Genomic DNA, 22,848 nt, shown 5'->3' on the forward strand with positions numbered 1-22,848 from the left:
TGAACAGCATTCTACATGTCTTTTTGTGAATATATTCATTCATTTCCAATGGTTACATATTAAATAGTGGCATTGCTGGGCCATAGGGTAGGCATATATTTTGCTTTATTAGATACTGCTAAATTGAGTATTAATTTGAGTGTAAATTGAGGCAATTTACCCTCTCCCAGCAATGTACTAAAAGTTCTAGTGCCTCAACACCTGAAAGTCCTTTTTCTAGCCTTCTCTAGCCATCTTGCTCTAGTTATGGTGGGAAACATTTACCTCCTCCCTATCTTTGATTATATGCTTAATCCAGCTCTTACTAAACTCATTTATTCATTAATTCTTGTATTCAGTTAATAAATATTTATTAAGCAATTATTATGTGCCTGGTACTATATTAAGCCTTGTACATACAAAGATAAGAACAAGTTCTTAAGGAACTTATAATCTAGTAGAAAAGACAGATACAAGCGCCTAGTTAAAGTGTGTGATGAATGCAACAGCATAAGCATGTACCTGTGCAGAAGCACATGGTCATACAAAAAAAAGAATAATATTAGATGGTGAGAGAGAGGGACTGGCAAACAAGAGCCTTGAGGTTCTACAAAAGAGATGATAATCATAATTAACATCTGTTGAACACATGTTATCCTACATACTATGCTAAAAGCATAGTCTAATCCTAGTTAGTCTTTGGTGTAGGTTATATTATTATTATGCTCATCTTACAGTCACCTGAGGCCTGGAGAAGTTAAGCAACTTATCCACAGCCACACAACTAGTAGGTGAGGAAGCTGGGATTTGAACCTGGGAAGTCTGACTCTGGAACATAAACGAGACCCCTGCCGAGATGATGTGTGAGCAGAGGAGTTTTGGAGAAGGCTTTCTAGGTAGTGATAGCAGCTGTACACAGGCCGGAAGATATGATATAGTCTGGCACGTCTGAGGAACCTCCAGCAAGAGGCCCGAGGGAGCATGGTAATCAGCAAGAAGAGATTGGATATGAAAGCTGGCAGGGGCCAGATCCGGGGTGAAGTGAAGTTGGAGTTCCTGTGATGGCTTTTCACTGGAGAGCATCTCTCCCTCTGCCCCATTACTGCATACCAAACAATATTTTAAATGTTTCATCATGTTGTTGAATGAGCCATTTGGGCACACTTACCAAATAACTGAGCATTCTAGTGGAGCGGGAAGAATTACTTGCAAGTATGGGAGCAGACCCTGGTTTCAGACATGATGGCTCCCACAGTGCCTGCCTGCCCGGTGCGTCCTGTTGAGTACACCCATCTGCTGGTGAGATGGCGGCTTTCAGATGAGCTGAGGACAGTGTTCCCCAGCCCTCCCAAAGGGTCCAGTTATAAAAGGATAAAACCCACACAGTGTTCCAATGTGTAGTGCAATGGGCAACGCCAGGTTTTGCTAAAATAGGATTAAGTTAAGAAACGCACACTGTGAACCATTTGTCTGGTTAAATAATTTAACAGTTCTTGCGTTCCTGCTTCAGTTTCAACAGAAAACGCTTCTCTGGGGGGTTCTCCTTGCGCACATCATCAGACTAATCATGTGGAAGCCTGACTGGTGCCAGTTGGATTGGGGGAGAGTGGGTGGGTGCCTGGTGGTCCCCATGATGATGGGAAAGGAGGCAACGCAAAGTATACCTTTGGGGAAAATGCAAACTTTTCTGCCTGCGGAGTGAGAGTGTGTGTTAGTATGCAGAGCCTGTTGGCCCATTGTTGGAGACTCCAGCTTTCTCAGCAGAATGTCTGGCAGATGGCTTGCATTTGCACTCGCCTTCTGGAGAAGGAATTCGCTACCAACAACATAAGCCGCAGCTTTTCTTTTCAGAATTTACAACAAATTGGCCAGAATGGCAATTTAAAAAAAAACATTAGCATCACTATTTCCACATTCCCTTTCTGAATAGGGTAAATGATTCCCTCTCCAACTGTGTCATTTGCACGTTTCCCCCCCCAAATGTTTATTGAAATGATTTAGGTATTTCATTATGCAAAATGACTTTTATAAAAAGACCTTTCTTTTTGCCCCACCGTCACACATAATTTCTTTTGTCACTTGTTATAGAGTGGAGTTATGTGAAGCTAGGACATATTATTTGTTCTAGTCTGTATTGGATAATTTATTACATTAAGAAACCAATAATTTTCAAATATAATCAGATTTAAGTTTTTAATAAGATTCATCTTCCCATTCACACTTGCTTAATTTAAGGATATTAAATCTGCTCAGGAACGAGCCGCCTCTCAAAGTCTTGTGTGCCCATTAAAGGGCTTTATTCCTGATGTGTTAATAGGATTTAATTACATTACCGTCTTCATGCAGAGTCACAGTGCAATAGTTAACTGTGATAAGCCAAGCAAACAATAGCCTGAAAAGGAAGTGGTGTATAGCAGTTGGTTTATCCGCTTAGAAAATCAAGATGATTATTATTTTAAAATTGATGGTTGCATGCATTTGCATCATGTTTAGTTCAAATGCTGAAGAGAACAAACTTTCCCTTTCCTTTAAAAAGAAAATCACTTAAAAGGCCACCCACGTAAAAGGTGAACAATAAACATTTAACAGAAACTACTTAATTGCCATTTATCTGTTGAATTGCAATGAGATTTTTACTATCCACTACAGAGAGATTTGTTTCAACAATTTACCCTGCTATTCTTTTGTCTTTTTGACTATCACATCCCTGATTTGGGGTTCAGAGTAATAGCTGTGTTCCTTGTTAAGAAGTAATGACTTTAAAATTGATCTTTTATCCTGTCTTACTTTTTTTTTTTTTACTTCTGCTCCTGCTCTTGCCCCTGTACACCTTCCCAAGTTTCCCAATTAGTTTAATGACAGACAGCAGGGCTTCAGGCTTCATGCTTGCATGGCTTGATGAGAGTAGGAGTCAGGATGCAGCCCTCAGTAAATCTTGTCAATTTCTCCATCAAGATCATTTGCATGGGTTGGAAGTGTTGACTTCTGTGAATTTCCCTTTCATGTGAACTTGACAGAACTCAGTACTTTTGCTCCATCACAGATGCCTGTGAAATAGAAGAATGATTTTTAGAGCATTCCAATGAATTAAAAAAAAAAAAAAGGAAAAAGAAAAAGAACCCAGCAATATGTTATCTGGTTGAACTTTTCACTTCCAAAGTGATTGACAACTTCTGACACATTTTCATGAGAGATCATAGACCTGGCAAACAAAATTTGAGATGATATAGTCTTGCTTTACTTTGTTAAAATCTGTTATGGAAGTAGAAAAAAAAAGTATGAAAAGGCTTCAGAGGTTTTTTTTTTTTTTTGCTGAGCCAAGTTAGTGGGAAGTGGAGAGAATGGGAAGAGATTGAAGATTGCCTGCACTATTGTTCTGCTTCTCTCAGAGCCACTCCACTTTTGTCTCTTCTATGTGTTGGGATTTTGAATTTTTTTTTTTTTTTTTTGTGGTACGTGGGCCTCTCCCTGTTGTGGCCTCTCCCCTTGCGGAGCACAGGCTACAGACGCGCAGGCTCAGCGGCCATGGCTCACGGGCCCAGCCGCTCCTTGACATGTGGGATCCTCCCAGACTGGGGCACGAACCCATGTCCCCTGAATCGGCAGGTGGACTCTCAACCACTGTGCCACCAGGGAAGCCCTGAATATGTTTTTAAAGCAGTTCTATTTTCCAAAAGATTTTGAAAATCAAAGAACATCATTTACTGTTGTCAGGGAGGAATAAATTTTCCTCTACCCTACTAGGTTCTTCTGGCTGGTCTAAGAATTAAATTGGCGTGAGACAGATTAACAGGAGAAATTCACACAAAAGTTTAAAAACATGCATACATGGGAGAGACCCAGGAAAACTGAGTAACTCACCCAAAATGGCTGAAACCCTCACCTTAACTACTATCTTCAGCTAAAGACAAAAGATGGTGTTGGGGTAGTGGCTTGGGACTTCAAAAAGGAAGAAGGGGATTGACACGGAGAAGGAAGAGTAAATGTTTGGTAAACAAATGTTTGCTGGGTCATGCAGAGACAATGGGACACATAGTGGAATTTTAACAAACAGACTTTGCTAGGTTTCTTCCTGGCTAGCTTAGTTCGAACTATATCTATGCTGGTGACTTCCTTCCAGGAATAGGTCCTCTATCAACATTCTTTAGGTAGTTAGGGTGAAGGTCACAGAGATTTTTCTTTTGGTCTTTTGGTCTTTAAAATAATCAACCTAAATGAGTCCTCGTGCCAAAGAGACATTTTGGGGTGGCAATTTTTTCTCCCCTTCCCTGTCCATCCCTCAACCTGTAGTTTATGGTTACCACCAAGACTCCAGTGCAGATTCTTCCAGAACTGGCTCTGAGCACAGTAAAACTGGGAAGGCAGCTGAGGCCCCTCCTGTGCTGAGGTTCTGTGCACTTCTCCTGGTCTGCTGTATCCTCAGGTCTGTGTTAACTCATATCTGTGCTGCTGGCTCTTTGTTTGGGCAAATGGCCACTGCACTTGTTCTATCTTCAGTTTCTGCTCAAATATACTCTCTTCCATGAATTCTTTTCCTAACTTTCAAGTTGCAATTGATTTCTTTTCTTCTTGTGCTCCCTATGGTACACTTAACTGTTTTCTACCTTCTACCTGTGACCAGGTCTGTTTCTTACACTAGCTGTTGAGTTCTTAAATCCAGAGACAGGGTCTTGTTTATCTTTAAATGAAATATCAAATAAGAGATAATCCAAATAAATTCTAGCATGTGGGTGCTCAACAATGCTAATTCTTTTTTCACCTTTGGCATCCAGCAAATTTCTTTTAGGATATAGGATATGCTTAATACATACTTGGAAAATTGAATGTTTCATTTTCCTTCTAGGTATTTGGACTTCGATTAGGAAATTTCCTTGTATTCTTTGGTACTTATACGTAATTTTTGTTTTTGTCAGTTCTCTTACTCATCATCATTGTGACATTGTATTATATGCTATTACTCTTGACTTGTACTGATATAAATTTTCCTTTTCCTGTTCCAACTTTGCTTCCTCTTCTCTTATCCCCTACTCTTTCCCAGCTACAGTGTAGGGGAAGAAATATTTTTCCCCTCTCTATTCCTAGGTTCAGTGGCTGGGGCTCACGAATCAAACTGATGAAAGACAGATTCACAAGAGGAAACCAGTTTTAATTACATACATATGCACAGGAGTTCACAAAGACAAATATGTTTCCAGGAGGTGGCCAGATGATTGATGTTTATATACCATCTTAGGCTAAACAAAGAAGTGGGTTTTGGGCTTCTGGGCAGGCGAAGTGAGTTAAGGAAAGGTGAGAGGAGGAAGTATATGGTAAATAAGGGTTTACCTTCTTATGCAGATAAGAGTCTTTCAGGTGATAAGAATTATCTCCAGCAATAGCTCTCTTCCTAGACATTTTACAAATGGAAGCTTTCTTTATAAATGTAAATTTCCTTTACAAAAAAGGAAATTTATACTTTATTTTTAGGCAGTTAGGGGAAGCTAAACAGCTTTACCTGTATTTGCTGGTTCTCAGTTGCCTTTAACTCAAAATAATTCATATACCAAAGTGGCATATTCTGGTACCCTTAATTAACATGTTCCTATCAATATTTATATTGACTCTAAATTCTAATATATAGGTGTGGCTCTCCTAGAATCTCCTACTTACCCCATTTATGTAGCATTCCTTCAACTGTCAATTCCTGCATGTTCCTACTATGTCCTCAGACATTGAAGTCCACAGTGGGAATACAAAAATAAGAAATTTTGTTATCCTCAAACTTATATAACTAGATTATAACTGAGTGGGAGAGACAGCAAACATGAATGCAGAAAACTGTAATATTCTAAGCTAAATGAAGTATAGTTTCTACCATTTTAGCAGATCGTAATAGTCCTTAATAAAATATTAATGCACTTTATTTATTTACATGGTTAATTATAAACACAGTTATCCTACACCTCATTTCAATCATTCTTTTGTGTCTTCTATCTTCACTTCCCTGGAGCTTCATTTCAGTGTTGCAGTCTACTTGATCACTTCTCTACTGTTCAAGTAGCATTTCTTCTAGAGTTTCTCATAGCCAGACCATGTGCACATGTGCGCGTGCGTGCGCGCGCGCACACACACACACACACACACACACTAGCTCAATGGTAAAGAGAGGCCATGTCATGTGTGGACAGTGAAAAGTTGTTTGGTGCGGTTGAAGTACAGGGGCAGTGTGGGGAGAAAAGGGTGGGAGGTATATAGGGGATAGTATAGGTGATGAAGACCCAAGGGAGCGGGACTGAACGCAGAAGAAAATTCTGGATTCACAGTATGGGAACAGGAACTATTGTACAATCACAGGTTAATTTTCAAAATAGGCATGTTCTGCAAAAGTAAAGTGAATTTCTAAATTTCTTTTGATATTTTTTTAATGAAAAATATTAGGGTCATGTCTTTGGAGAGAAATTTGGTCCTAATGTATTAGAAAATAAAACTTAAAGTCTACTGGTGTCTGCTTCTCCTTTTCCTCTTTCAGGGCCCAGTTCCAAATTTCCCCAGTGATCTATAATTCCCTTGAAGTTTTGTGGTACCAGTTAGATGCCATCTTTGTAATTTTTTTTAATATTAAGAAAAATTTTCAAAAATCTGTAAATTAGATTTTAAATTAAGAGGACAATTACATATCCATTCTAGGTTTATTTACTTTTCTGAGAGAATGTATCATTCATTGATTTGTTATTGATGGCCTGAAACAGATAGACTGCCAGATATTTCTCCGGCAAAAATGGGTTTCTTTGGGATCAGCAGAGAATTGCAATTCAGAGTCTGCAGTCATGGCAAGCCATGTGCAAGTCCCCCACTGCAAGGGAAAGAGAGTTCTTTTATAGAGGAGAAAAGGAAGTTGGGAGGGCTACAGTAAACAGAGTCCATGGCTTTTCATTGGCTGAATCCTTGCAAGGAAAAAAGAAGAGTCTTTCTTCTTCCTGCTGGGCTCTGCTATTGTTGCAGGGTATGAGAGCTCCCCTTCTGGTCTCCTGACTCAGTTTAATTGAGGTTTCTGTTTATTAGTTTTATACACTATCTACTATTTTTTAAAAATTTATTTTAATTTTGGCTGCATTGGGTCTTTGTTGCTGCGCGTGGGCTTTCTCTAGTTGTGGCGAGTGGGGGCTACTCTTCGTTGTGGTGCGTGGGCTTCTCATTGCAGTGGCTTCTCGTTGCAGAGCACGGGCTCTAGGCGCGTGGGCTTCAGTAGTTGTGGCACGTGGGCTCAGTAGTTGTGGCTCACGGGCTCTAGAGTACAGGATCAGTAGTTGTGGTGCACGGGCTTAGTTGCTCTGAGGCATGTGCGACTTCCTGGACCAGGGCTTGAACCCGTGTCCCCTGCATTGGCAGGTGGATTCTTAACCACTGTGCCACCAGGGAAGCGCCTACATTATCTACTATTAATTGAGGGCTTGAACTATGTGAAGTTATATTTTGACTCATACATTTGTATCTAGTTTTGATGGAAATTATTTTTGTTCAGCAGGTAAGGTAACCAAAACGTTTTGATTTAGTGCCTTAGAGGACTCAACCAGTTTGTATCTAACAATCTTATTTTAATATTCTTCATCATTTCTTTATAAAATTTCTACTGTTGCTCTTTAAGTTAGTTTACCATCTTACTGTTTTCTTTGTTAATTTATGAACACAATACATTTTTTCACATGGGTTCATTTTATTTTGTATAAGAGTCATGTTTTTGGATATTTTAGGGGAACAATATACTTTGATAATATAATCATAAATTCTTCATAGGCTTTAAAAAACTAAAATACCAGAACTTGTATGTCCACAGAGTCATCAGATCTAGTTTATGAGCCATGTGCATTTGATAGTTCTGACTCATTTTGATCTAAAATAATACTTTACAGCTTGATTATCCTCCTTGGTTAGTAGGTATCTTTGTATAGTATTTGTTTTTTACCTCCCAAGTCCAAACCTTTAAAAAGGATAGGAATTTGTTACCACTGAGGATATGTGGGAAAAGAGCAGTGATGTAGGATCTGAGGGAGGTTATAAAACAGGACTTTCTTAAATGCTTTCGTTAAAGGCAGCATTTGGGAGTATATCTATAGCTTTCCAGGCAAATACTATGGTTTAGTTCAATTCAACTAACTTTCATGGAGCATTTACCCTGGACCAGGCACTGTGAATGGGCCTGGGGATATAAAGATGAATGGGTTGTAGTTGTTGGATTGAGATATTTATAGCAGAATATAAGGCAAACAGCAGTGTGTGTATGTATGTGTATAGATAGATAGTGTTTTTTTCCAAGTTCCACTGCAGAGGATAAAATGATTTGTTTCATCTATAGCTATTAAGGAGTGACATCACATGGGCTTCTTTCTAAGAATAAATTGGTGTTCCTCAAGCTGACAAGTTTGGGGGAAGAAAATGTGCAAGTGTGGTATTAAGGGGCTTGACATATTTGGAGCATTGGATGTGGTTCAGCATTACTGGAGCATAAGTTCAAGGTGGAGTGATGAGAAGGATGAAGGGGTGAGCTAAGTAGGAGTTGGCTCATGGAGGACCTACAGAGGACTTTGAACACTGTATTGCTTCCTTTGCTGCTGTAACAAATTACCACAAATGTAGTGGCTTAAAGCAACAAATGTATTCTCTTACAGTCTGAAGGTAAAAAGTCTAAAATGGGTCTGCAGGTCTGTGTTTCTTCTGGAGGCTCTAGTGAGGAATCTGTTTCCTTGCCTTTTCCAGCTTCTAGAGGATGCCTGCCTTCCTTGGCTTGTGCTCTGTGCCCCCCTACCCCCATCATTCTGTTGTTACTTACTTTCTCTGACTCTGACCCTTCTACTTCTCACTTATAATGACCCTTGTGATTACATTGGGCCCACCTGGATAATTCCAGATAATAACCTCCCCATCTTAAGACCCCTAACTTAATCATATCTGCAGAGTCCCTTTTGCCTTATAAAGTTACATATTCACAGATTTCAGAGATTAGTATGTGGACATCTTTGGGAGGCTATTATTTAGCCTACCACACTCAGTATTATTACAGTTTGGGGAAACCATTTGAAGATTGTGAACAGATACTGTATTGACATAGTGGTTCTGAAAGTCAACTGGAGTGTTGCAAGTGATTCAGATCAGTATCTCTGAGATGGGTCTGGGAGCAGTAGTCTTAAGAGGCATCCAGGTGATTCAGATGCAGGTGGTTTTGGAATCACTCCTTGGGAGACACTGTTTTGATGGCTGGATGGATAAGGGACTAGAGAGGGAAGAGCTTAGAGCCAGCAAGATTTGTTGGTAGACTGTTGCAGTAGCACACAGTAGAAGGTAAATAATACATTTGTTGATCAACAAAAACCTTCCAAAGGCCCTAAGAGAATATAGTATATTCATGAAGAGCATGTATGATGTGTACATGTTAGCATATATATACTACTATATATAAAAGAGATAAACAACAAAGACCTACTGTATACCACAGGGAACTATACTCAATATTTTGTAATAACCTATAAAGGAAAAGAATAAAAAAAAAGATATATATGTATGTATATCTGAATCACTTTGCTGTACACCTGAAACTAACACAACATTGTAAATCAACTCTATTTCTATAAAAAAAATTAAAGAAAAGCATATATGATGAAGTCAGACAGATCTAGTTTTAATTTTATCATTTATACTTGTCATCTTGGCAAGTTACTTCATTTCTTTAAGTCTCAATTTTTTTATCTGAAAGTGGGAATAATAATATCTATGTTATGTGGTAGTTTTGAGGATTAAATACACTGTGTTAGAAAAGCACTTGGCGCAGTGCCTGGTAAATAGTAAGCACTCACAAATAATGGCTACTGTTTTAAGTATCATTATATCTAAAGGACAGATGTTATTTTCTAGCAAAATGCTCAATTTAATTCTAAAATAAATGCAGAATATCTGTGAGATATTCATCTGTTTGTCATGCACTTAACCTGAAGCTCTACAGAAAACAAAACAACAACATGAAAAACTCAGAAGTGCCCCTGGAACACAGAGTCAGCACACCTTGCTTCTTAAATGTATAAAGCATTCCTCAGGACATGTTACTCTTTGGTTCTTCAGATCCTGTTTTCTGGCACTTTGTGGGCCCGAAGGGGATGATCAGCCTAAAGGCAGAGAATGTAGACAGAGCAGAGGCAAAGTATCAAATGCAACAGAGAATGAGTAGCCGTTAGGAGAGACCACTTGTTAGAACACGCATTTGGAAATAATGGAAAGTCCTATCTGCCAAAATATTGGAAGCAGGAAAATTTAATAAAATAGGACTTTGAGTTCAGAAACTCCTGTACTTATAACTTATAGAGAACTTTAGGAATTTTCAGAGAAATGAGATCAAAATTTGTCTCAGAAGAAAGATGTTCCAGCTTTTCCAGCCAGACAACTTTAGTGGTCACGTGTGGGCATTACAACAAAGGGCAGTAGAGTGTCTCTTTGTGTTTATGAATAAATAGGTTTAGGAATAGCCTTTCAGCACTAACCTGTGATCAGGTAGAGGAGCTTCTGCTTTGTGATACAAATGGATTCCCTTTTTTACTAATTAAGTGATAGAAAATCATCCTTAAGAAAGTTTCTGTGTAATGAGGCAAATACATTTGCTCACTGAGGAAGGTGGTTGGGGGAGGTGATCACGTCAGTGGGTGAGAGTCAGGAGCAGAGTGAAGCCATTGGTGGCAGGTGGTACCAACCCTGTTCCTTCATTCCTGCTTGTAGATGTGTCCACTTAGGTCGACTGGGCAGCCCACTTGGTAGAACACTATTTGTTAGGATAGAAAAGTGATCACCTATACCAAAATCCAAAGGGAATATTTAGCCTACTTAAAATAAGAAATTGCTTTCAGGTAGGAACTATCTGTTGACATTCAAATAATTGCTATACACTGCTTATTGACAATCACACTTAATTATTCATTAAAGTTAGTCCCTAAAAGGCCTGTACTTACCAATTTTTTGTTAATCTAGTTTACGAGACTACATTTTGAACCATATCAAAGCTGTATTTTGGGGAAATATTTCACAGTTCCATTTGAAATAATGTGGTTGTACTGAATTATCCCATTTTGCAGATGAAGAAATTAACAGACCCTGTTTTACCTTTGAGACTGGTATTTTTCTGCTAGATATGGAAAGGTAGACATACCCAAATAACATGTGGCCCTTGGCTTGTCAGAACTTTAGCAGTAAGTGACCATGACAACATCATTAAACCATAGCAGAAAAGTGACTGTACCTATCTTTAATTAACCAGTAAATACTCTTCAAAGGTTTTAAGATACATTTATGGCACTGACCTTAGGCAAAAAATCCAGAAAGAGAACATTCAGCAAGATGTGTCCTCAGTGAGAGGAGGGTACATTTCAGTTTGGCAAACTTGACCAGCTGGCTCATCAAGATTTCTGTTTATGATGAATGGATAAGCCTTTGACTAACCTCCTCTTTCTACTGCTGAGGTTGCTTTTTGGTGTTTCTCCGTTTATTTACACCTCACCATAGGGTGGATGTCAGTATTGGTCATGGGTTCAACCTCCAATTGCAGCTCTTAGGGAGACTGGGGAAGGAAGGATAGAATGAGGTCTGTGGGTTATTTGTTGCTCTGTATCCTTGCTGTAGTCCCCAGTGCCATCTATCAAGTGTCTGTGGGTTGGCCCCAAGGCCCCTCAAAGTGAGCTGGGCTGAAATGAAAGGTAAATCATACAAAGATGAGACGTCTCTTTTTGCTGGAATGGAAGACTGAATTCATGTTGCAAAGAAAAAATAGAATGTTTTATACAGACTTAGTAATATTGTTTTATCTTAGCAAATGTTTTTGTGTTGTGTGTGTATGTATGTACACACTTGTAACATATTCTCTAAATATATTTTTCGTAATTTAAAATTTAATTCCAAAAAAATTGTAGGGGAAGGGATAGTTCTGAACTCATTCTATGAGGCCACCCTCACTCTGATACCAAAACCAGACAAAGATATCACAAAAAAAGAAAATTAGAGGCCAATATCACTGATGAACATAGATTCAAAAATCCTCAACAAACTACTAGCAAACTGAATCCAACAATGCATTAAAAGGATCATACACCACGATAAAGTGGGCTTTATCCCAGGGTTGCAAGGATTCTTCAATATCCACAAATCAATCAATGTGATACAACACATTAACAAACTGAAGAATAAAAACCACATTTTCATCTCAATAGATGCAGAAAAAGCTTTTGATAAAATTCAACAGCCATTTATAATAAAAACTCTCCAGAAAGTGAGCATAGAGGGAACATACCTCAACATAATAAAGGCCATCTATGACAAACCCACAACTAACGTCGTACTCTATGGTGAAAAGCTGAAAGCATTTCCTGTAAGATCAGGAGCAAGACAAGGATGTCAACTCCTGTCACTTTTATTCAACATAATTTTGGAAGTCCTAGCCATGGCAATCAGAGAAGAAAAAGTAATAAAAGGAATCCAAGTTGGAAAAGAAGTAAAACTGTCACTGTTTGCAGATGACATGATACTATACATAGAAAATCCTAAAGATGCTACCAGAAAACTACTAGAGCTCATCAGTGAATTCAGTAAAGTTGCAGGATACACATGTAGTACACAATCTGTTACATTTCTCTACACTAACAACAAACTATCAGAAATATCAGAAAGAGAAATAAAGAAAACAATCCCGTTTACCATGCATTCAAAAAGAATAAGACTGCAATTTTGACCATCACCAGCCGGTGCTGCTTTTCTTCCTAATTAACATTAAGATGGGAGTCAAGAGATGGTTGAATAATATTCTTACTCATAGAATCAGGAGATATCTGAAGATCTTGACCTCACTAAAGTCTTGCCTGTTTGTATCATTACATGTGGACAGATGATACCAAACAAAGTTAACAGTTTTTGTTGTCTGACAGTACAGTTTCAAGGATTTTGATGGAAAATATAACTCATTCCTGATTGCCTAAAATACCTGGAAAATAGCCCTCTTTTCTTTCCTTCCTCTGAGTAGCAAGGCTCTCTAGTCAAAGAATATAAATGGTATGTAGAGAGACTTGGTGGAAATCTTTGATCAGAAGCCTGAGATAATATAAACTTCAAGAGAGTGTTTCTCAACTTATAGTTCTGTAGGATATCAAAAGTGTTTAAATTTGGAGTCAGCCTCACTGGTTTGAACCTCAGCTCTACCACTCAATAACTGTGTGACCTTCATGGGTTATCTAACCTTGCATGGCCTCAGTTTCCTCATCTGTAAAATGGCAATAATAATAGTACTTACCTATAGCTATAATTATTCAGTTTGAAGAACCTGGAGAAAATAAAATTAAGTAGGGATCTTTACTGTAAGCCTTCTCAGGCCCTTTAATTTTCTGAAGTGATCCTCCAGGAAGGAGATGTGATAAGTGGCATTTCTCACAATGATTTGACCATTGAACTTCTGATTTTCCAGGAGTGTTTGGTGGACCCCTTATCCTTTGGAACCTCTGTTTTAGGAGGATTGAGCTGGTGGCAGACAGGAAGATGAGTTGATTTGGGAAAAGGCTGTAGCTGGGGAAATTCTCCAGGACCTGAGTCTGGTAGGAAGGAGGGCAGTGGAATGTCCAGGTGTTGAGCCATGAGGCAGTGGCATTGGGTAGAGAGGAGGGAGTGGTCAGAGGAAATGCTCCGAGGTTGGATCAGGCTGGTGACTTGCTAGAAGTGAGAGTTAGGAGGAAGGAGGAGTCATGTGAGATCCTTCCCCACACAGAGAGAAACAGAAGGCCAGGGGAGAGTGCCATGTGTTTAATTTTCCATTCTGATTTAAATTCTGCTGCTTGTTGTCCACAAACTAACAGCGTGTCTCTGGAGTCTCTAGGGTATTTTACAGTAAAGCCACATATTTTCTGAAGTTGGGTCAGGACTGAGCATATGAAATTCCTCAAGTGTGAAATTCCACTTAACCCCATTAATGCTTATAACCCTGAGAAGGTATTGTTTATAATTCACTTCTAGTTACTAGTGGATATTTGCATTTGCCAAATATTTTCAGTTCTATCTCAAACTAAGTTTATTCTAGGGAAGAAAATTTGCCTTCTTGTCAAAAAGCTGAGAAGAACCAGCCTCCCCCTCCCACTCCTATGGTTTGCACATTTGGCTGCAACTGTGTGTGTGTGTATGTGTAATGGTATTCTGAATTTCATAATACTTAGGATAGTAAAACCTTAATTTATAAGAGCCTTTATGGTTTACCAAAGGTTTTGACATAACGATCTTGTTTTTTTCTGGTAAACCATGAAATGGGTATTGTTTAGCATATCAATTTTTTTTCCCTTTTATACAAGGCGAAGAAAGTGGGTAGGGTATACAGTTTCCTATGCCAATCTATAGATACTTTCCTTCCCCCTGGGAATTTTTCTACAGCTTTTACACAGAGCTTTCATACATGGCTGGTGCTGAAAATATTAAGGCAATTATTTGAATTACAAGGATAAACCCATTTGTGTGTAAGTGCAGTTACTGAACCATGTTCACGGTGTAAAAAACCTGGTTGAGATGCAGCTGGAATAATTTTAGCCCCCTCATTCCTGCTCCCAAATTGAATTACATACTGTAGCTTTATTTAAATAGCCTCACCCACGTACAAACACGTGCGAACAATAAAGTCACATAATTCAGCATTTGCTTTAGGTTTAAAAACTTTTTAATGACCTTTGACTGTCTCTAAAGTAATTACTCTAGTTAATATTTTAGAATCATTTCATAAAAGTCCAAGATATAAATGTTTTTGAGTGGCTGTTCAAGTACACTCGAGGACAAATAGGAATGTCTACATTTTCTGCAGATGGGGAACTCTGTTCTGGCCACCACCTAGATTTTAATTGGTGAAAATCTCTCATGCACTTTACAATGATGATTGGTTTAGAAATCAAGCTTTCAGTTTGTGTTCAACAGTTGTCAGTAAAAGCCACCACTTGTGGAACATTTACTTTGTGATTAAACCTCTCAACTATCCTGTGAGGTCAGGATTTGTGCCCCATTTTCAGAAGAAGAAACTATGGCTTGGAAAGACTAAGCAAAAGAATTGGAGTCCACCTCCACTGACCCCAAAGCCTGCATCTCCCATTGGCTAAAAAGCCACTGCTTGTGAGGCTGACACATGTTGTCTGAGATTTTGTTTAGAGAGTTTAGGTTACCTAGAAACTTAGAGATATTGCAAAACATCACATTTAACTTCCACTCTTTACAGTCCCTCTTCTTTTTGTCTTATACAAAGGGAATGAAAATAGGTAATTAACAGCAACAACAAAAAGCACAGTGATGAATTATTGATGATAATTTAATCTTTTAGTTTAATGAGGAAACGGGCTATAACTTTTGAGCTGTAAACATAGTAGATAAATATTCACATTCAACAGCCAGGAAGTGGAATTGGAGGAAACCACATCAGTTGGGGTCTACAGTGGTGCTTAGGTGTCCTGCCTAGATCCCCTTTGCCCGCTGGTGAGCTCATTCCCCACTTGTGAGAATGTTGGCTTCTTAGGCTTACAACTCTCCCCTCTCAAGAGAAGTGGTCTCTGACTTACTATGAAGTCTATCCCTCATCCCCAGGTTGGGGCCCAAACCGATTGTCTTATTAAGTGATCAAACTCCTGGTTTGCTTAGGACTGGCCCAGTTTTAGTGATGAATGTCCTGTGTCCTTGGAACCCCTCAATCCCAGGCAAATCCCTGAGTGACTGATCACCCCCTTGCCCCAAGGGGGACCTCCAGTACTGTGGTGCAGTGAGTGGGCCTGAGCTCCATGTGGGACCAGGCTCAAGCTGGTCTCTAGGCAAGACCCATTCCTAGGAAAGAGATCCCAGAGCTCCCTCACCCTCTCTGCCATGTGAGGACCCAGGGAGAAGATGGCTGGCTGTCTATGAACCAAGAAGTGGGCTCTCACCAGATATTGAATCTGCTAGTGCCTTGATCTTAGACTTCCCAGCCTCCAGAACTGTGAGAAATAAATGTCTGTTGTTTATAAGCCACCCAGTTTGTGGTATTCTTATTATAGCAGCTTGAACGGACTAAGAACACATGTCAAACCAGCACCATTTTAACTTGAATTCTTCTTTCCCGATTGCTCAAGTGTGATGTGAAAAAAGGATGTATGCCTCTGTATATTTTCAAACCCAGCTTAGCTGTGTAAATGATTAAACTACATTTTGTGTCGAAGAGTATTTCTGACTTGAATATAATGTCAGATCTCTGCATGTGTGTAAGGGTGTGATATGTGTGTTTGTGTATGTGTTAGCACAATGAGGCTTCTTTTGTGCTGCATACTCTGAAGATGAGCAGAGTAATTCTTAGGTCTTGAGAACAAAGCACCTGTAGACTTACATAGGCAGCATGGTACAGGCTAACACCGTGGCTGGGAACCAGACGTACTTGTGTTCAAACTTAGATGCTGGCTCTATAGAGCTGTGTGATCTTGGGGAAGTTGCTTAACTTTTTGCAACCTGTTAGCGGGACTAAACGTAGCGTTCAGGTTTGTGAAGATTAAATATCTGAATGCACAGTGCCTTGCTGATAGTGAGCGCTCCCCAAACATTTGCCGTCGTAGATCTTCCTTGGGCTATGCTGGTTTGGATGAATTCATTTTAAGCTCAGTTTTGGAGTATTTTATGTAGATAACTTGAACAAATACACTACTATATTTCCTACCTTCTACTTGTACAGAACTTTTTGTTTCTCGGTAGCTTTAAATGAGCCATCTCATCTGAAGTTTATAGCCACTCTGTCAGGTCATCAGGAAGGCATTTTATCCTTTTAGACAAGGCTACAGAGGTGGGTTTCAAGTCACATCTCCTTCTCCTTATTGGTGTTTCTTCCCAATGTAAGACGGGCTTGCCTCAAAGAAGGGGTATTTCCTTTACATCTGAGGACTAAGAGTACAGCAATTTCTCAGGTGTTCCTTTCAGGACCTTCTGAACCAAAATTAATCCACACTTTTCCTTTGAAAGGAACAAAGGGGAAAAATACATGCTCTCTTGTTCATAATGATTGCCAGTGCTTTTTTTTTTTTTTAATTAAATGAGGATGGATACCTTCACTCATCCATCCTCTTTTTAATTTCCTATGTTCAATTTGATTAAGATGTGTTTCTTGAAGATATGTGCTATCTGGTTCTTGGTGTATAAAAAGTTTAATATCTTTCCCTCTTTTATTGGACTAGTAAGGCATTTGACATTAAAAATAATAGCTTTGAATTTTCCTGTTGCTGTCTGCATTCAGTAAGGGGAATATTAAGAATAAATGGGAAAACTCATTTAGTTCTTTCTCTGAAGGGTCCTTTCAAAGCGTTATACTTAACACGATCTACTCTATAATCCACAGATGCATAGAATAAATAAAATAGAATGATAACATAAACTCCGTAGTGTCTAATCCAGGAAATGAATGTCTGTTAAAGAAATGTGGCTACTAATCTTTTAAAAAGTCACTGAAAACTTATTTCTTCCCTTTGTGTTTAGCTGAAGTGAACATGTGAATTTGTTTTTAAGGAGGGGAATTGCAAGAAACCTTAAGAAAACAATATTCTGTTTTACTGTTTAAATCTGCAAAGTGAGTTCAACCTCTGAGTTTTATCCTGTGCTCCACCCCACGTCTTTGTTTTTGGACAAAGACTTGGATTTGGACAGAATTCCTTGACAATTGTAGAAGGAAGAAGAATAAGCAAACAGGCCGAGTGTCCTGCACTAAAGTACACCAGTGTCCTGATAAGCGTTCCAGACGTGATGGAGTCAGATGGAGTAGAAACTTTCTGGTGTAGGCTTTCAAACAAGAAGGGTGGTCCACTAAGTCTATATGTTTTTCTCCATATTGGCTCCATAATAGCTTAGTCATTCTAAAGGACTAGAGCTCCAAATAATAAAAATCTGGGTATAAATCTACATTTCTCCAGTGCTAACTTTACTCTTTGTGCATCAGTTTTTGTGGCAGCCAGCTTCCAAGAGTGCCCCCAATGATTGCCACCTTCTGGTATTGACACCCTTATGTAATCACCTTTCATATTTACCAGTTGGCTTGTGTGACCAATAAAATACGAAGAAATGATGGTATGTCACTTCTGAGATTAGGTTATAGAATACTGGAGACTTCCATCTTGGTGGTCCTCATACTTTTAGATCACTTATTCTGGGTGAATCCAGGAAAGCTTACAGGGAGACCCACGTGGCAAAGACCTGAGGTCTCCTGCCAAGAGCCACGTGAGTGAGCTTGGTAGCAGATCCTCCAGCCCCAGTCAGATCTTCACCTGACTGCAGCCCCAGTCAACATCTCGACTGCAACATCACAAGATCCCAGATTATAACTACCTTGCTAAGCTGCTCTTGGATTTCTGACCCTCTGACACTGTGTGAAATAATATGTTTGCTGTTGTAAGTTGCTAAGTTTTGGGGATAATTTGTTATGCATTAATAGATAACTAACACAGTTGACCCTTGAACAATACGGGAGTTAATTGCAGTATAATTTATAGTCAGCCCTCCATATCTGCAGTTCCTCCACATCCTTGGATCCAACCAGCCATGGATTGTGTAGTACTGCAGTATTTACTATTAAAAAAATATCTGCGTATAAGTAGACCCATGCAGTCAAAACCCCTGTTGTTCAAGGGTCAACCACACAGTTTTCTCATTGGCAAAATGGGAATAATAATATTAGTATCAACCTAGGTACTAAGTGAGATAGTATATGTAAATGGTACAGAGTTAAGTGTTCAATAAGTAGTGTTATTAGCTCGTTAGTTGGCCAGTTGACGCTCCTCTCAGATCTAGAAATAGCATATATAACTGTTTAATGTTGGTACTTTTGCTTATGTTGGTACTTAGTGTCATTGTGTAGATCGCCATTTAGCAAACACTATTTTCTTTCTTTTTGCCAGTCCTACCCTGCCTCATCATTGCTTCCAGTAGAGGGATAGGATTCAGTTAATTCACCAAATACTGTTTGAGTCCCTCCCTTGGTGTGTCTTAGAAAATCAGCCCTGAGAACAAAAAGGATGTTTTGGAATGGAACTTTTGCAATTAGTTTTTCTCTTTTGACAAATTTTTCCATTTTGAGAGAAGATGAAGAGTAAGAGGTAAGAGTCTTGGATAGAGTCGGGAGTGAATCTAAATATATTTTCAGTAAAAATGGAAGAAATCTGTTTGACCCTTTTTTACTTTATTTTAATTCACTTTAGTGTGAGTTAGTATATATTTGTAACACAGTATTTGTATATTATTGACTTTCTTCTCTTGGACAAGGAAAATGAAGCTACTTTCAAATATTTAGTGGAGAGGCACTCATGCTTCTTTGGTTAAAGTCTTCTTGGTTCTAGCTTATAGCTCTAGGAATTTAGGAGAGGAAAGGGGCACCTACCTAGTTGGCCAGTGTGAGAGAATTGACCTTGGCAATCAGTGGGAGAAACAGATGTCACATGTGGTTGTCACAGAGTGTTCTCATGGGCTGGTTCTTTTGGCATTCACTGCTGCGTGTGCTATAGATGGGTCAATACCGTTTTGCATAAATGTGTTATTTTCCTCCATTAGTTAAAGGTTTTGGTCAACAATGGTCTTTGCTGTGAGGGATATAGAGGATAAACAAAGTAACTTCTTTCACAGTGGGGTGGGATAAACTGAAGCACTGAACAATTACGTTATTTATCTCAAGATAGATAAAACTAAAAGCCAGATACCTAACTTCCACAGTAATCTACATGTGGATACTGCTTCATTGTTATGAGTGCTATTATTTTTATTTATTTATTTATTTTTCCATTACGCAGGCCTCTCACTGTTGTGGCCTCTCCCGTTGCGGAGCACAGACTCTGGACGCGCAGGCTCAGAGGCCATGGCTCATGGGCCTAGCCACTCTGCGGCATGTGGGATCTTCCCGAACCGGGGCATGAGCCCGTGTCCCCTGCATCGGCAGGCAGACTCTCAACCACTGCGCCACCAGGGAGGCCCGAGTGCTATTATTTTTAAATCAATGCAGCAAGCCATGACAAATACCATGGATTGTGGAGATAGAAGAGTTGTTTTTGTGAAAGTGGTACTATTCTTTCTTTCTTTCTTTCAATTAAGTATATTCAGGTGAATTAGATGTCTATGAGTCTTATAGTTCCCTTTAGTCTCCAAATCTTTGTATACCAACAGATTTATCAAGGATAGACCTAGAGGAAAGAGCTATAAACTAGTGATCCAAGGAGGCAGGGTGGTTCTCTGACCTTTGTGTGGAATTGTTGATGGACTTAGGTCTTGACTGCTTGTTCTTGGGACAATCTCAGATGTGTTTCAGTACACCAGAAGGCTCCTATTTCCGTTATCTTTCTCTGAGTCACTGCCCAGTCATTAGCAGAGATGTGGTCCTTGGGCCTAGGGCAAACAGGGATGAGTAGTATGAACCTTTCACTTGTATTAAGCAGAATACCTTAAATTTAATTTTTCCTAAATCATGTTGTGCTATAGCATATTGACTTGCTAACTATAAGTTGAATGTTATTTGAGAAACAGTATCCAGCTTCTTGTTTTATTAATATTTCTATCAATCGATTTCTAGGTTATTTTAATTAACAAATTCTTATATTTAATGCAGTAGACTACACTTTTCAAAGCACATTTGCATATATTGCCTCACTGAATCTCACATAACATTTCTGTTCACATAGCTGTGTATGTAATTTAGGGCATTCCCAAAAAGTCCTCTGTCATCTCCTCTTTAAATCTCTTGTTTAGGGATTTTTTTGTTTGTTTGTTTGTTTGTTTGTTTTTTTTTGCGGTACGCGGGCCTCTCACTGTTGTGGCCTCTCCCGCTGTGTCAACCACTGCGCCGACGCGCGTGGAATCTTCCCAGACCGGGCACGAACCCGTGTCCCCTACATTGGCAGGCGGACTCTCAACCACTGCGCCACCAGGGAAGCCCTTGTTTAGGGATTTTTACATGAAATAATCTGGGAATCTGGGAAACAGGCTTGTACTCTTGAATAAATTACCAAGACTACTACCTCAAGTGGTTCTTAGAAGGGGCAGTTGTGTTTTATAGAATAACTAGCAACTTCTAGAAATAACTGATGGAAATAACTCAAACAAATTAAATCAGAAATGAATACCACAGAAATACAAGGGATCGTAAGAGACTACTATGAACAATTATACACAAACAAATTGGACAACCTAGAAGAAATAAGTTCCTAGAAACATATAACCTGCCAAGACAGAATCATGAAGAACTAGAAAATCTGAATAGACCAATTACTAGTAAGGAGATTGAATCAGTAATCAAAAACACCCCAACAAAATAAAGTCCAGGACCAGATGGCTTCATTGGTGAATTCTACCAATAAGAAGAATTAATATAAACACTTCTCAAACTCTTCCGAAAAGTAGAAGAGGAGGGAACACTTCCAAACTCATTTTATAAGGCCAGCATTACCCTGATATCAAAACCAGAAAAAACACTACAAGAAAACTATAGACCAATATTCCTGATAAATATAGGTGCAAAAATCCTTATTAGCAAACTGAATTCAACAATACATTAAAAGAATAATACACCATGATTGAAAGGTATTTATTCCAGGGATGCAAAATGGTTCAACATTCTCAAATCAACCAATATCATACACTACCTTAACAAAATGAAGGATAAAAATCACATGATCATCTCAGTAGATGCAGAAAAAGCATTGGACAAAATTCAACATCTTTTATGATTAAAAACTCTCAACAAAATGGGTATAGAGGGACCATGCATCAAAATAATAAAGGCCAGGCTTCCCTGGTGGCGCAGTGGTTGAGAGTCCGCCTGCCGATGCAGGGGATACGGGTTCTTGCCCCGGTCTGGGAGGATCCCACATGCCGCGGAGCAGCTGGGCCCGTGAGCCGTGGCTGCTGGGCCTGCGCATCCAGAGCCTGTGCTCCGCAATGGGAGAGACCACAACAGTGAGAGGCCCGCGTACCGCAAAAAAATAAAAATATAGTAAAGGCCGTATATGACAAACCCACGGTTAACATCATACTCAACAGTGAAAAATTGAACGCTTTTCCTTTAAGATAAGAAATTAGACAAGGATGCTCACTCTTACCATACCACATTCACCATAGTATTGGAAGTCCTAGTCAGAGCGATTAGGTAAGAAAAAGAAATAGGAGTTATTCAAATTGAAAGAAAGAAGTAAAACTGTCTCCATTTATAGATGACATGATATAGAAAACCCTAAAGACTCCACCAAAAAACCATTAAAACTAATAAACAAATTCAGTGAAGTTTCAGGATATAAAATCAATATGCAAAAATCAGTTGCATTTCTATACACTGGTAACAAATGATCATAAAGAGAAATTAAGAAAACAATCCCATATACGATTGGGTTAAAAAAAAAAATACCTAGAAGTAAATTTAACCAAGGAGGTGAAAGACCTGTATGCTGTACTATAAGACATTGATGAAAGAAATTGAAGACAGAAATAAATGGAAAGATATTTTGTGCTCATGGATTGGAAGAATTAATATTGTTAAAATGCCCATACTACTCAAAGCAGTCTGCAGATTCAATGCAATCCCTATCAAAATTCCAATAGCATTTTTCACAGGAATAGAACAAGTAATCCTAAAATCTGTATACAACCACAAAATACCCTGGGTAGCTAAATAGCTAAATCAATTTGAGAAAGAAGAATGAAGCTGGAGGCATCACATTTCCTGATTTCAAATGGTAGTAGAAAGTTGTAGTAATCAAAACAGTATGGCACTGATATAAAAGTAGACAGACACATAGATCAAGGGAAAAACAATAGCCAGAAATAAACCCACACCTATATGGTCAATTAATTTATGATCAAGGAGCCAAGAAGGTA

Source organism: Neophocaena asiaeorientalis, unplaced genomic scaffold, assembly GCF_003031525.2.
Source record: "Neophocaena asiaeorientalis asiaeorientalis breed wild unplaced genomic scaffold, Neophocaena_asiaeorientalis_V1.1 scaffold147, whole genome shotgun sequence".
Taxonomy (NCBI): Eukaryota; Metazoa; Chordata; class Mammalia; order Artiodactyla; family Phocoenidae; genus Neophocaena; species Neophocaena asiaeorientalis.